The sequence below is a fragment of the Triticum urartu genome, chromosome 7A (genome assembly GCF_056163025.1).
Source record: "Triticum urartu cultivar PI428250 chromosome 7A, HENAU_Tu73, whole genome shotgun sequence".
Lineage (NCBI taxonomy): Eukaryota > Viridiplantae > Streptophyta > Magnoliopsida > Poales > Poaceae > Triticum > Triticum urartu.
In genome coordinates, this window is record NC_141879.1 from 674,667,578 (window position 1) to 674,680,584 (window position 13,007).

Consider the following 13,007-nt stretch of genomic DNA (forward strand, 5'->3'; position numbering starts at 1 on the left):
GTAGATGGACGGACGGGTGACTGTCATGTCATTTGAACGCGTGGCAGTTGACTGCACCGGGAAGTGGCGCGGGTGACGACCTCTCAGCCAATATGTGATGCCTGAGCAAATGCAAGTTTAGCGTAGTGGTGACTTGTGAATTGTCATCTCTGATAGGTGGACATGGCAACCACCTACTCCACGTTGCCAGAAGATGAACGCCTCGTCGTCATTCAATGGGTGGAATGAGATTCATGACATCTACATTAGCGAGAGGAAGGTGACAAGTTGATCGTCGTGCTCCACATGGGACAGGATGCTGAGCCAGTCCTCTTCATGTGTGCCATCTATAACTGGGAGGTTGACGAGTAGGCTTCATGTTTTTGATGTGTTGTTATTAAGTCTGCTTTGTTGATGTCAAACTCTTCTTGTTAAGTACATTGTGGACGAGTAAACTTTGATAAGTACTTTTTTTTTGGATTGTCCTTCTTTAATTAAGCACATCATGTTTTTAAAGCTATAGCTAGTACACCTTTAAGTATTTGGATTATCCTAGAAATATGTAAGATGGTCAGTGTTTGTACTTTGCAATTAATTACATCAGAAACACCAAACCAGATGTGCACGGTTGCTTTTTAGAGTACAAGTTAGCACTAGCAGTGTGCCTAACAGCATACGCGCTCCTAGCACATCAAACTTGGTCGACAACATCGAAGCCCCAAGATATCATCTCAGGAGCTATGTACCCAACCGTTCCCCGTAAGGCGTTGGAGGGCACAAAGTTGTTGTCCCTTGGGTACAGTTTAGCAAGGCCGAAATCAACAACTTTAGGGATGAAATTATTGTCGAGCATGATGTTGTGCGACTTGATGTCAAAGTGGAGAATCTGTTGTCATAGCCATGATGCAGGTAGTTGATACCCCTAACAATATCCAAAGAGATGTCGTTGAGCTTGTCCCAAGAGAAACTCTTCTCAGCTGAGAATATGTACTTGTCGAGGGAACCTCGTGGCATGTAACCGTAAACCAATACTCTTCCAGTTTCCTTAGAACAAAACCCAACTAGACACACCACATTGACGTGATCGTGCTGCTGGTGGAAACCTCACTGATGAAGTCATCTCCGTTGCAGCTGGAGCCAGAGTTCAACATCTTGACGGCTGCATGAACATCATCAAGCAGCACGCCCTTAAACACGGCGCTGAAACCTCCATTTCCCAGCTTGTCTGAAAACCAGTTTGTGGTTGCAGCGATATTTGTGCAGGCATACCTCATCGGGTCGATGGTCTGCTGCATCCAAAGGAACTTCTCGACAATGTCGATGGTGATCCTTGTTTTTTCAGTACTTGTGGGCAAAGAAGACAAATACAACTAGTGGCGCCAACACAAACCTGCACAATACTGTAGCAAAAGAATTAATTGATCATGTTGGTAGCTAGTGTTGAGTTATGTGATGCGAATGCGTAGCTTTTTGATAGTAGACGAGTCTACTAGCTAACTAGCTAAAGACTGAAGGGGTAAATAATTACCATCAAACCACTGTTGAGAGCCACCATCGAATATGTTGCGACATTCACAGCGTAATATTTTGTATTCCTTGATCTTCCTGGAATAGCCACGCCCTAAATTCCAAGATCTAAACAAATTTCAAAAAATGTGATTTCTAAAACATATCAACATTATTATATGGTGGATAGGGGGCATTTGCCCCCTCCCCCTCCCGACGCATTTCATCACATTGTATTTACTTAGTTGTTATTTATAGTTGTGTGCATATATCTTATAATCATAATTTGCATTATATAATAATATATACATGATGTATTGATACTTTATTTTCTAATTAAAATTACATTCTTTATGTTTATGCGTTCATATTTTCATGATATGCAATATATATTGGCAACACAGGATTGCGCCCGAAAGCGACTCGCCGTCTGAGGCATTGGCGAGGCCCAAGTGGGACACTCCATTCAACCGGGCGTTGAACATATTGAAAGGATTCCCGGTGGAGACTCGACCATCGTATGGACGCGTGCACGGTGTCGGAGACGACACCACGTGGAAGAAGTACTACCGTGAGACCACGGAGGAGAGAAAGGAAAGACAGAGGTTAACTGAAGAAAATATCGGCAAGAAGGTTGACATTGTGGTTGAAAAGAAATCATCTGAGACAGTCGCAACATCAGTAGTTGCTGCAAAACAGGTGCTTGTAGATATGTCTACTACCTTGGTTCCGGCCGTTTTCAATTGGAGCAGGCAAAATCCAGAAAAAATGCAGCGGACTTTCCCCTTGCTGACTTCCTCAAGAGCAGCTCGACTAGCGTTGCACCAGCACCTGCACCTGCTCCCGTACCGGCTCGTGCACCTGCTCCCGCACCTGCTCCTGCACCTTCTCCCACACCGGTTGCTGCACCTGCTCCCACACCGGACGTGCTCGGCGGTGCTTCGTCTTTGGCTGAGCTCGACGCCCTCACGGTATCTGTCACACTGGACCCCTTCAATAAATGTACAATCTCCCATTTTCGTTGCCTTTCGAATGTCTCACGTCACAAACTTTTCTTTGCAGGCCGACAAAACCCCATGCACCATATTGTACACCATCGGCGACCAGAAGGTGGACGTGGGGAAGGCGACAATATTGACGCCGAAGGAACCATTGTTCCACAGCCGGCCGATCCCCCCGAACGTCTTCAAGGTTTCCGTGGCCAGTGTGAAACCGGGCCACGAGAATTTGCCTCCTCTAGTACTAGTGGGGGATGACGACGAGACCCCGCGGCGGCTTGGTGATTGTTGCAATGGGCGGGTCCTATTGTGGCCAAAGAGTCTACTTCGTCTGGAGGCGGTCGGGAGCACACCCACGAGCACGCAGATAGGTATGAACATCAAAACCTCACCTACTCCATTAGTCGCTGGTGACGTCGCCATAGATTAGGATGAGGATGAGGATGACACTCAACAGTATGTCAATACTGGCGCCTACTTAGGGTTTGAGCCTCATGAGTCGGTGCCTGAATTGCCGCCTCCAGAGTTTGAAGGTATTATGGACAACCTTCCGGTAGTAAAGAAGTCTAGGAAGAGATCGAGGAAAGGCAAAAAAAGCTGCTTGTATGATCCAGCCGCCTCAGCAGCCTCGAGTTCAAGACCGTATAGATATCCCCGGTGCGGCAAAATGGCATATCCCCGGTCAACCAATCCTACCTGAAGCAGCGCTAGGGGCCAGATTCAGTGATTTAAGGAGACTTCATGATGATGTGTTGCGGATAGAGAAAGGCCTCATCACCTCAAAAAATCCAGGATACCCACTCTATGTGGTTAACATGTCGCGGGGTTTGTCGTACGTCGACACATTCCCCGTGGAGAAGTTCTTCCTTCGATTCGATTACATCTTCGACATGTTTCACTTGAAGAAGCTGGATTTTGCGTTTGTCCGCCTTTATGCTTTGCACATGAACTACCTCATCGGGGTTGAGCAGATACCTCATATCTGTGTCGCTGACCCGTACTTCATGCATGAGGCCTTCTTGGGAGTCTGCGCAAAGCACTCTGAATACGCGAGGGAATACATCCTCAATTTCATGCTCGCCAATAAGGACAAGGAGGTGATTCTCGTGCCTTATCATCCCATGTAAGTCATCCGCGCGGATATCCTTCCTTTGATTTAAATCATTCATTTGCACGGTGGAGGCTAATTAATTTGAGGTGTACTTATTTGTGCAGCGGTGAGCGTGCCGTCCTCATCATCCTCTACCCCCGATACTCCCACGCTCTTTACTTGGACTCGTCGAAGAGCATTAACAAAAAGGATTACACCCACATCAAGGATGTTCTCGACAATGCTATGTTTTACTACGGCGCACGGGGTGGAGAGGTCAAGGACAAGAAGAAAAAGAACGGCAGGCCCGCCTTCGGCCATAAGACCGACTTCTGCTGCATCCAGCAACCGAGTGATTCTCTTAATGATGGATTCTATGTCCTACACCAGATGCTGGAGTACAGATGGGATCACCAGAACCTTCGCATGTCACCTACATCCGGCGATGCCCATATTCTGCAATGGGCAAATAACTTAGGAGATATCGAGGATCATCGACTTCGAGGTGAGTTCTATCACATCCAGCGCGAACTTGCCCAAATCATCATGAAGGAGGTCTTCGAAAAAACAGGGATGTTCTACGAAGAAGGACAAATGTCGCGGGAAGATGTCCGAACACACGTAGCCGCTCAGCGTCTCGACCTGAAGCCTTTCACTAAGCTCGGGGACTATCTCCCTGACTTGGATGGATGGCATGACATGGAGTGATTGGTGATATATGTCAATGTGTCCGTTTAGTCCATACTATCTGTATGGCGAAAGTTTGAATTATGTACTACGAAACTTTATTTGTGATGTAATTAAACCGTCCTCCTCGACTAGCGAAGATCACTCTAGTTAGGGCATTTTGGGTACGATGAACTTTGATATTTATGCTTATGATATGTTGCTTCTATTTTTTCCAAGTATGTCTCTTTCTATTGCTCAACTATATATGTTGCATATCATCGACTCATGTGACGATGCAGGTGTATAGATCATCGACGGCGAAGAAGTGCTACGCCAGGAGTATACGACGAGTGGCCGGAATGTCAGGCCCAGGTGTACAGGTTTCCGGTTTCCGAGCGACAGCCAGTAGTTAGTTTAGGTTCATGTAAAGTGATAGCTATTCTCGCGTATATCATAGTTTAGATGGATGACGATGTAGTTGCAAGTAATCGAGATTTGTATCACTATTTTCGAGATGATGACGAGAGACCACTTTGTGTTGGATGATGATTATGATGATGACATGATTTGATGAGACTATTTGTATGTATATGCTATGATTACATTTGTATGTGTATCATATGCTAAAGATTATTGTATAAAGCCTATTCAAATACAAAACAAATATGTAGAAAAAAACTACTAAAATTAGCAGTAGCGAGTGAGGAAAAGTTAGCAGCAGCGCCACAGTAGCAGTAGCGCGTCCAGGCAAAGCGCGCTAGAGCTATTAGCAGTAGCGAGTTTCCACGAAGCGCGCTGCTGCTACACTTGTATAGTAGTAGCGCGGGTGTGCACGCGCTACTGCTACGGGTTAGCTGTAGTGCCTTATTAGTAGCGCCGGTCCTCGCGCTACTGATATATCTAGAACCCGCGGTGCTGCTAGCCTTTTCCCTAGTAGTGTGAGGTGGAAATCTGTGGAGGGGGGCACCGCACACGGCTAAACAACTATCAACTTGTGTGTCTATGGGATGCCCCCCTCCCCTGTATATAAAGGATTGGAGGAGGGGAGGGCCGGCCCTCTCTATGGTGCGCCCAAGGGGGATTCCTACTCCTAGTAGGAGTAGGTTTCCCCCCTTTCCCTAGTTGGAGTAGGAGAAGAAGGAAGAGAGAGAAGGAGAGAAGGAGTGGCCGGCCCCCTCACCAATTCGGATTGGGCCTGGGGGGACACTTGGCCGCCTCCTCCTCTCTCCCGCCATGGCCCATTAAGGCCCATTGACTCCTCGGGGGGTTCCAGTAACCCCCCAGTACTCCGGTAATTGCCCGAACTTATTCGAAACCATTTCGGTGTCCAAACATAGCCTTACAATATATCAATCTTTATGTCTCGACCATTCCGAGACTCCTCGTCATGTCCGTGATCACATCCGGGACTCCAAACTACCTTCGGTACATCAAAACACATAAACTCATAATACCGATCGTCATTGAACGTTAAGCGTGCGGACCCTATGGGTTCGAGAACTATGTATACATGAGCGAGACTCACTTCCGGTTAATAACCAATAGCGGAACCTGGATGCTCATATTGGTTCCTACATATTCTACGAAGATCTTTATCGGTCAAACCGCACAACAACATACCGGGTTTCCCTTTGTCATCAGTATGTTACTTGCCCGAGATTCGATTGTCGGTATCTCAATACCTAGTTCAATCTCGTTACCGGCAAGTCTCTTTACTCGTTCCGTAATGCATCATCTCGTAACTAACTCATTAGTCATATTGCTTGCAAGGCTTATAGTGATGTGCATTACCGAGAGGGCCTAGAGATACCTCTCCAACAATCGGAGTGACAAATCCTAATCTCAATCTATGCCAACTCAACAAACACCATTGGAGACACATGTAGAGCATCTTTACACTAGTAGAAAAAGGGTCAAATGTGAAGCACATTAGTGCCGGTTTGAATTTGAGTCGGCACCAATGTGACCATTAGTGCCGGTTCCAACGGCTAGGCGGGCGGACATCATTAGTACCGGTTTGTGGGCAACTTTTAGTACCGGTTCATGCCACGAACCGGTACTAATGAGGCCAGTGTGGCTGTGGTCAGGCTGGGGCCCCCACGAAGACCTTTAGTACCGGTTCATGGCATGAACTGGTACTAGAGTTTCTTAGTAGGCTGATTTTTAGTCCCACCTCACCAAGAGAGAGGCAGTATGAGCGGTTTATAAGTCGTGAGTGCAGAGACAATGACGAAGAGGCGCAATGCTCACCCGCACGTTGCTTAGCTTCAAGCCTTTCGGAATAGCATAGATTGCACTGAGCTATGTGCAGTGCAGTCTACACTATTCCGAAAGGCTTGAAGCAAATTAACCAGCATTGCACCTCTTTTTTATTTTTAATAACTTATTTGAACTCTGGACTTCTTGTGTTCAGTATGCAGCATTCAAAGCGACGTCATCAATTTCCAACATGTTCTGACATCATTCGTTGTTTTTCAGTCATTTACCGAATTGTTTAAAGAGCTAAATGACCGTGAAATTGAAAATCACTACAAAATGAACTGTGAAAATGTTGAAATTTAGCATGGTATCATCATTTCACCTGCATAGCATGTGCGAAAGAGTAGAGAGGGTCACGGCAAAAACTGGACGCACTTCGTGTACAAACTGGACAATCTCTTTTGGAGTATCAGGGTTTCGGACGAGAACTCATCCGTTACACGGTCACTTCAATGTTTTTTAAACTTATTTGAACTCCGGACTTCTTTTGTGTTCAGTATGCAGCATTCAAAGGGACGTCATCAATTTCCAACATGTTCTGACATCATTTGCTGTTTTTCAGTCATTTACCTAATTGTTTAGAGCTAAATGACTGTGAAATTGAAAATCACTACAAAATGGACTGTGAAAATGTTGAAACTTGGCATGGTATCATCATTTCACCCGCATAGCATGTGCGAAAGAGTAGAGAGGGTCACGGCAAAAACTGGACGCACTTCGTGTACAAACTGGAAAATCTCTTTCGGAGTATCAGGGTTTCGGACGAGAACTCATCCGTTACACGGTCACTTCAATGTTTTTTAAACTTATTTGAACTCCGAACTTCTTTTGTGTTCAGTATGCAGCATTCAAAGTGATGTCATCAATTTCCAACATGTTCTGACATCATTTGCTGTTTTCAGTCATTTACCTAATTGTTTAGAGAGCTAAATGACCGTGAAATTGAAAATCACTACAAAATGAACTGTGAAAATGTTGAAACTTGGCATGGTATCATCATTTCACCCGCATAGCATGTGCGAAAGAGTAGAGAGGGTCACGGCAAAAACTGGACGCACTTCGTGTACAAACTGGACAATCTCTTTTGGAGTATCAGGGTTTCGGATGAGAACTCATCTGTTACACCGGCACTTCATTTTTTTAAACTTATTATAACTCGAGACTTTTTGTGCATTCAGTATGCACCATTCAAAGCCACGCCATCAACTTTCAACCATCAACTTGGCATGGTATATAAAAATAAATGAATAGAAGAAAATAAAAAAAAGCAGAAAAGAAAAAAAGCAGAAAAGAAAAAATAGCAGAAAAGAAAAAAACTATAGCAGAAAAGAAAAAAACTATATAAAAAACTACTCAGAAATAAATAGAAGAAAATAAATATAGCAGAAAAGAAAAAACTACTCAGAAATAAATAGAAGAAAAAAAGCAGAAAAGAAAAGAAACTATATAAAAAAATTGGGGCGCTGCCTTGTGGGCCTGCTAGACCACGGGCGTGCAATTTTAGGCCCACAAGGCCTAGCAGACTCACAGGGCAGCACGCCGTAGTTACGCACAGAAGCCTGCCTTATAGAGGAGTTCGAAAGGGCAGCCGCGGCTGGGTTTATAAACCAGTGCGGCTGCCCTTCGCCCGGCGAGGTGGGACTAAACTTTGTGCACCGCGGGTGGCAGCGCACCACCTTTAGTACCGGTTGGTGGCTCCAACCGGTACTAAAGGGTAGTCTTTAGTACCGGTTGGAGCCATAAACCGGTACTAATGGCTTGCTCTTCCCGCCTCTTGGCCTGACCAAAGTTGGCCTTTAGTACCGGTTGGTGACTCCAACCGGTACTAAAGGCCTCTCCTATATATACAACACTTAAGAAAATTTTCAGTTAGTTCTTGTTCGTCTTCGTCACCGCCCCCACTCCCGCCCAGTATCGCGCCCCATCCCCGGCGTCGCGCGCCCCGGCCGTCCCCGTCCCCGTCGTCGCGCGCGCCCCGGCCGTCCCCGCCCCGTTGCGCCGTCCCTGTCGTCGCCGTCTCGCGCCGCCGCCCGTACGCCGCCGCCCCTGTCGCGCCGTCCCCGTCGTCGCCGTCTTGCGCCGCCGAACGTACGCCACCGCCCCCGCTCGTACGTACACACACACAGACACAATTTTTTACTTATTTTCTGTTTTCTGTTTTTTAGATTAATGCATGTCAAATTGTTAATTAGATGAATTACCTAGATAAGAATGTTAGATTAATGTGAAATGTTAGATATGAATTAGATAGAAAAGTTAAATATTAATGTCAATTGTTAGATGAATTAGCTAGATATTAATTAGGTATATGAGATTTGAACTAATTGAATTAATATAACAAGTTTTCTTTTTATCCTGAACGTATATTTTTCAATCCAAGAGTGTAATTAATTTTAATGATGTTGGTTAATGAGAGGACTTAAAAGGTGCCTCCAATTAGTAAATATAAGACTAGTTTATTTTTAGTAAATGCTTAGTTGAATTAGTTGAATTAATAGAACTAGTTGAATTAATAGAACTAGTTGAATTAGTTGAAATAATAGAACTAATAATGTTTCACCTATATATAGAACTTAACTAGTTTATTTTTGTCAATTGTTAGATTAATGTGAAATGTTAGATATGAATTAGATAGAAAAGTTAAATATTAATGTCAATTGTTAGATGAATTAGCTAGATATTAATTAATTAGATATATGAGATTATTTGAACTAGTTGAATTAATATAACTAGTTTATTTTTAGTAAATGCTTAGTTGAATTAGTACTAGTTTATTTTTAGTAAGAAAATCTAGGTATATGAGATTTGATGATCTAATTAAAATATTACTATATATAGCTACTTTATATATTTTAGTAAGAAAATTAATAGAACTAGTTTACTTTTAGTAAATTCTTAGTTGAATTAGTTGAATTAATAGAACTAGTTATTTTTAATAAGAAAATTTAGGTATATGAGATTTGATGATCTAGTCAAAATATTACTATATAGAACTACCAACTCTATTTTAGTAAGAAATTAATAGAACTAGTTTATTTTTAGTAAATGCTTACTTGAATTAATAGAATTAGTTTATTTAGTTGAATTAATAGAACTAGTAAGTGTTTAATGTTTCACCTATATATGAACATATGTTAGATATTAATGTCAAATGTTAGATGAATTAGATATAAATTATATATTAGATATATATTTAATTTAGTTATATGAGATTTCATTATCTAATTAACATTTACTATATAGGACTAGCTACCTTATTTTTAGTAAGAAAATTAATAGAACTAGTTTAGTTGAATTAGTTGAACTAGTTGAATTAACAGAACTAGTTGAATTAGTTGAATTAATAAAACTAATAAGTTTTTAATGTTTCACCTATGAACATAGGAATGTCGTCTGACGACGAACACGATTTCATTATGTGCGAATACTGCGAAGACCTGCGCGGCCTATGCGGCAGAAATTTTCTAGTTGATGATAGGCGCTTCAGCATCAAGCTGGACGAGAACTTCGAAGTGGATACAGTAAGTCAGAACGACAAGTCTTTTTTCATAATTAAGCATGACTTATGCTTCATTTGCTTCAACTTTTAATTTTAATTTTTTCACTATTCTACTAGCGTATCCCCTGCCATGCAAGAATTTTTGTCTTGGATAAGATAGGTTTCAGTCCTTACAAAATTATGGAGGTAAAAAAAGTTTACTTGAAGACCGAGCATGGTTATACCTTCAACGTCAAATTATACAATGCAGACACATACACCTATTTTGAATGCAAAACTTAGCAAGCACTATGCAAGGCTTATGCATTTGAGCCTGATATGGTTATCACCTTTGATATTCGTCCGGAAGATGATATTGAAGGTAATAGAGACATCTGGGTCGATGTGCAGACGCCTCTAGTTCTACCATTATGTTAGTTTCTCAACCATATTTATGTCTTCGATATTGTTTATTCAAAAAGAGTTGACAAGTAATTTATATTGACAGCTTATTTCCAATCAAGCAAACATGTCCGACGCTTGGTAGACAGGACCGTCCATTGTCCCGGGGCTGAACTAAACTGCGAGGAGACAAGTCATTATGTTTCATGGCTTGAGGATCTTGATGCTGTCAAGACAAATTTTTTTCCTGCACTTAGAAATGTTAGTACTCAAAACATGCGACCAATAGTGTTCGTACTGAACTACGGTCACATATATTTAGGAAAGATGGTAAGATTTCTACTATTTCTCCTCAGTGCATCTTTTGCATACATTATTTTTAAGCTAAACTTCATTGCTAAGTATGTTACTATACGATGTTCTTCAGCAGGGACTCCTGATAAATGTTGTGCCTGATTGGATCGAGACTAATGGTACCATGAATATTGTTAGCTTACGGCCAAGATATCCTACAATGCACTTTAGTGCATTCAGGATTTCTAATAGCGAGGAATGCTTAATAGTAAAAGACTAGAGCAAAATTGTGAACGATCGCAGAGAAGTACTAGGGGGCAGCAATCAGAAGCGCAACCCACGATTAGGAGACATGTTCATCTGCATGCTCCAATATGATGAATCGGGAAAGCTATACATGTTCTATGCTATTTTACTTGAGAGAGCAACAGGAGTGATTAGCTAGTTCATGCTCTTAGTACTTGTCCTCTCATGGCCGTGTTCTTCGTCCTGAACTTAATCTCAAAGAGTGATTTGCTTTTGTGGTGTTATGAACGCTTATAATATCATTACCATGTTGAACTCGATGATATCTTTGCTTCTGGTACAAGTGAATGTTTCTTCTTTAAGCTAGTGTTAGTGGTGATTAGATAGCAGTAATGACTATATGATGATTAAGTAGTGGTAATGAGACGACTATTATATGATGATTTTTAGCTAGCTATGAAAACTGTTGTTGGTGATGATATATATGATGCAAGAGTTTTATATTAATAAGATGATGATGAGTTATTATCTCATTTATGAACGAAACCGCAGATTACTTTCAACTGGATGGATTCTAGCTAAGTGATCAAGTATATGCCATATCCATATTACGTCGATCACTTAATTAGGTGATCAAGTATATATAATATGGATATGACATATACTTCATGACTTAGCTAGGATCCACATGCATCCAGTCAAACTAATCCGCGGTACTTTCACCTAATGATTTAACAACTCATTATAATGTAAAACAATCACTAAATTAAGTTGAAAACACAAAATTAAAGTAAAACTAAAAAATAAAACCAAAACCAAAACACACCCAAACATTTAGTACCGGTTGGTGTTACCAACCGGTACTAATGTCCTACGCGCTCCTGGAGCTGGCTCGTGCCACGTGGTTGCCCTTTAGCACCGGTTCGTGCTGAACCGGTACTAAAGGGGGGTGGGCCTTTAGTGCCCACACTTTAGTGCCGGTTACCGAACCGGCACTAAAGGGCCTTACGAACCGGTGCTATTGCCCGGTTCTGCACTAGTTTATAGTCACCCAGTTACTTGTGACATTTGATAGCACACTAAGTGTTCCTCCGGTATTCGGGAGTTGCATAATCTCATAGTCATAAGAACATGTATAAGTTATGAAGAAAGCAATAGCAATAAAAACTAAACGATCATAGTGATAAGCTAACGAATGGGTCAAGTCAATCACATCATTCTATAATGATGTGATCCCGTTCATCAAATGACAACTCTTGTCCATGGCTAGGAAACTTAACCATCTTTGATTAACGAGCTAGTCAAGTAGAGGCATACTAGTGACACTCTATTTGTCTATGTATTCACACATGTACTAAGTTTCCGGTTAATACAATTCTAGCATGAATAATAAACATTTATCATGATATAAAGAAATATAAATAACAACTTTATTATTGCCTCTAAGGCATATTTTCTTCAGGTCAGACTTCCATATCTTGTACTTGAGAGAAAACCAGATGAAAACTTTACAATTCATTGATGTATAGCTCTTCCAGATAGCATTAGCAAGACAAAAAAGGCTCCTTGCTCTGACATAGGATCTTGTAGCTGGATTCTTCAGAATAGTAGCATAACAGTGACAAGCGCCAGGCAAATGTGTCTTCAGTATTCCTCTAAATCTGAATCCTATTAATCGCAATCCATAGCCTGAAGTACTAAAGCAGATCAGGGATAGAGAGATTATCAACAATGTCTAGTACAGTATCTAACACAAGCAGAGATCTTCCCTCGTCAATGGATAGAGAGATCAATCTGATGTTTTCCGCCGAGGCTCAGGACCCTGTAGGCTTCATTGATTCCTCGCTGCAGGTCAGGCCAATACTCGATGATGGAGGCCAAAAACATCGTAGCAAAGGCAGGCAGGCGGCGGGGCGCGCGTCGTGCAGCGAGCGCGGTCGCGGGAGCGCCCGGCGAGGCGCGGCAAGGCATGTGGGACGACTCGGGCAGCAGGCGGCCGTGGTCGATAGTCAGCAGGACGAGCGGTGCATGGTGAGGCGGGGCATGGAGTGGGAGGAGGCGGCGGCGCGCTGGAGTGGAGATTGGG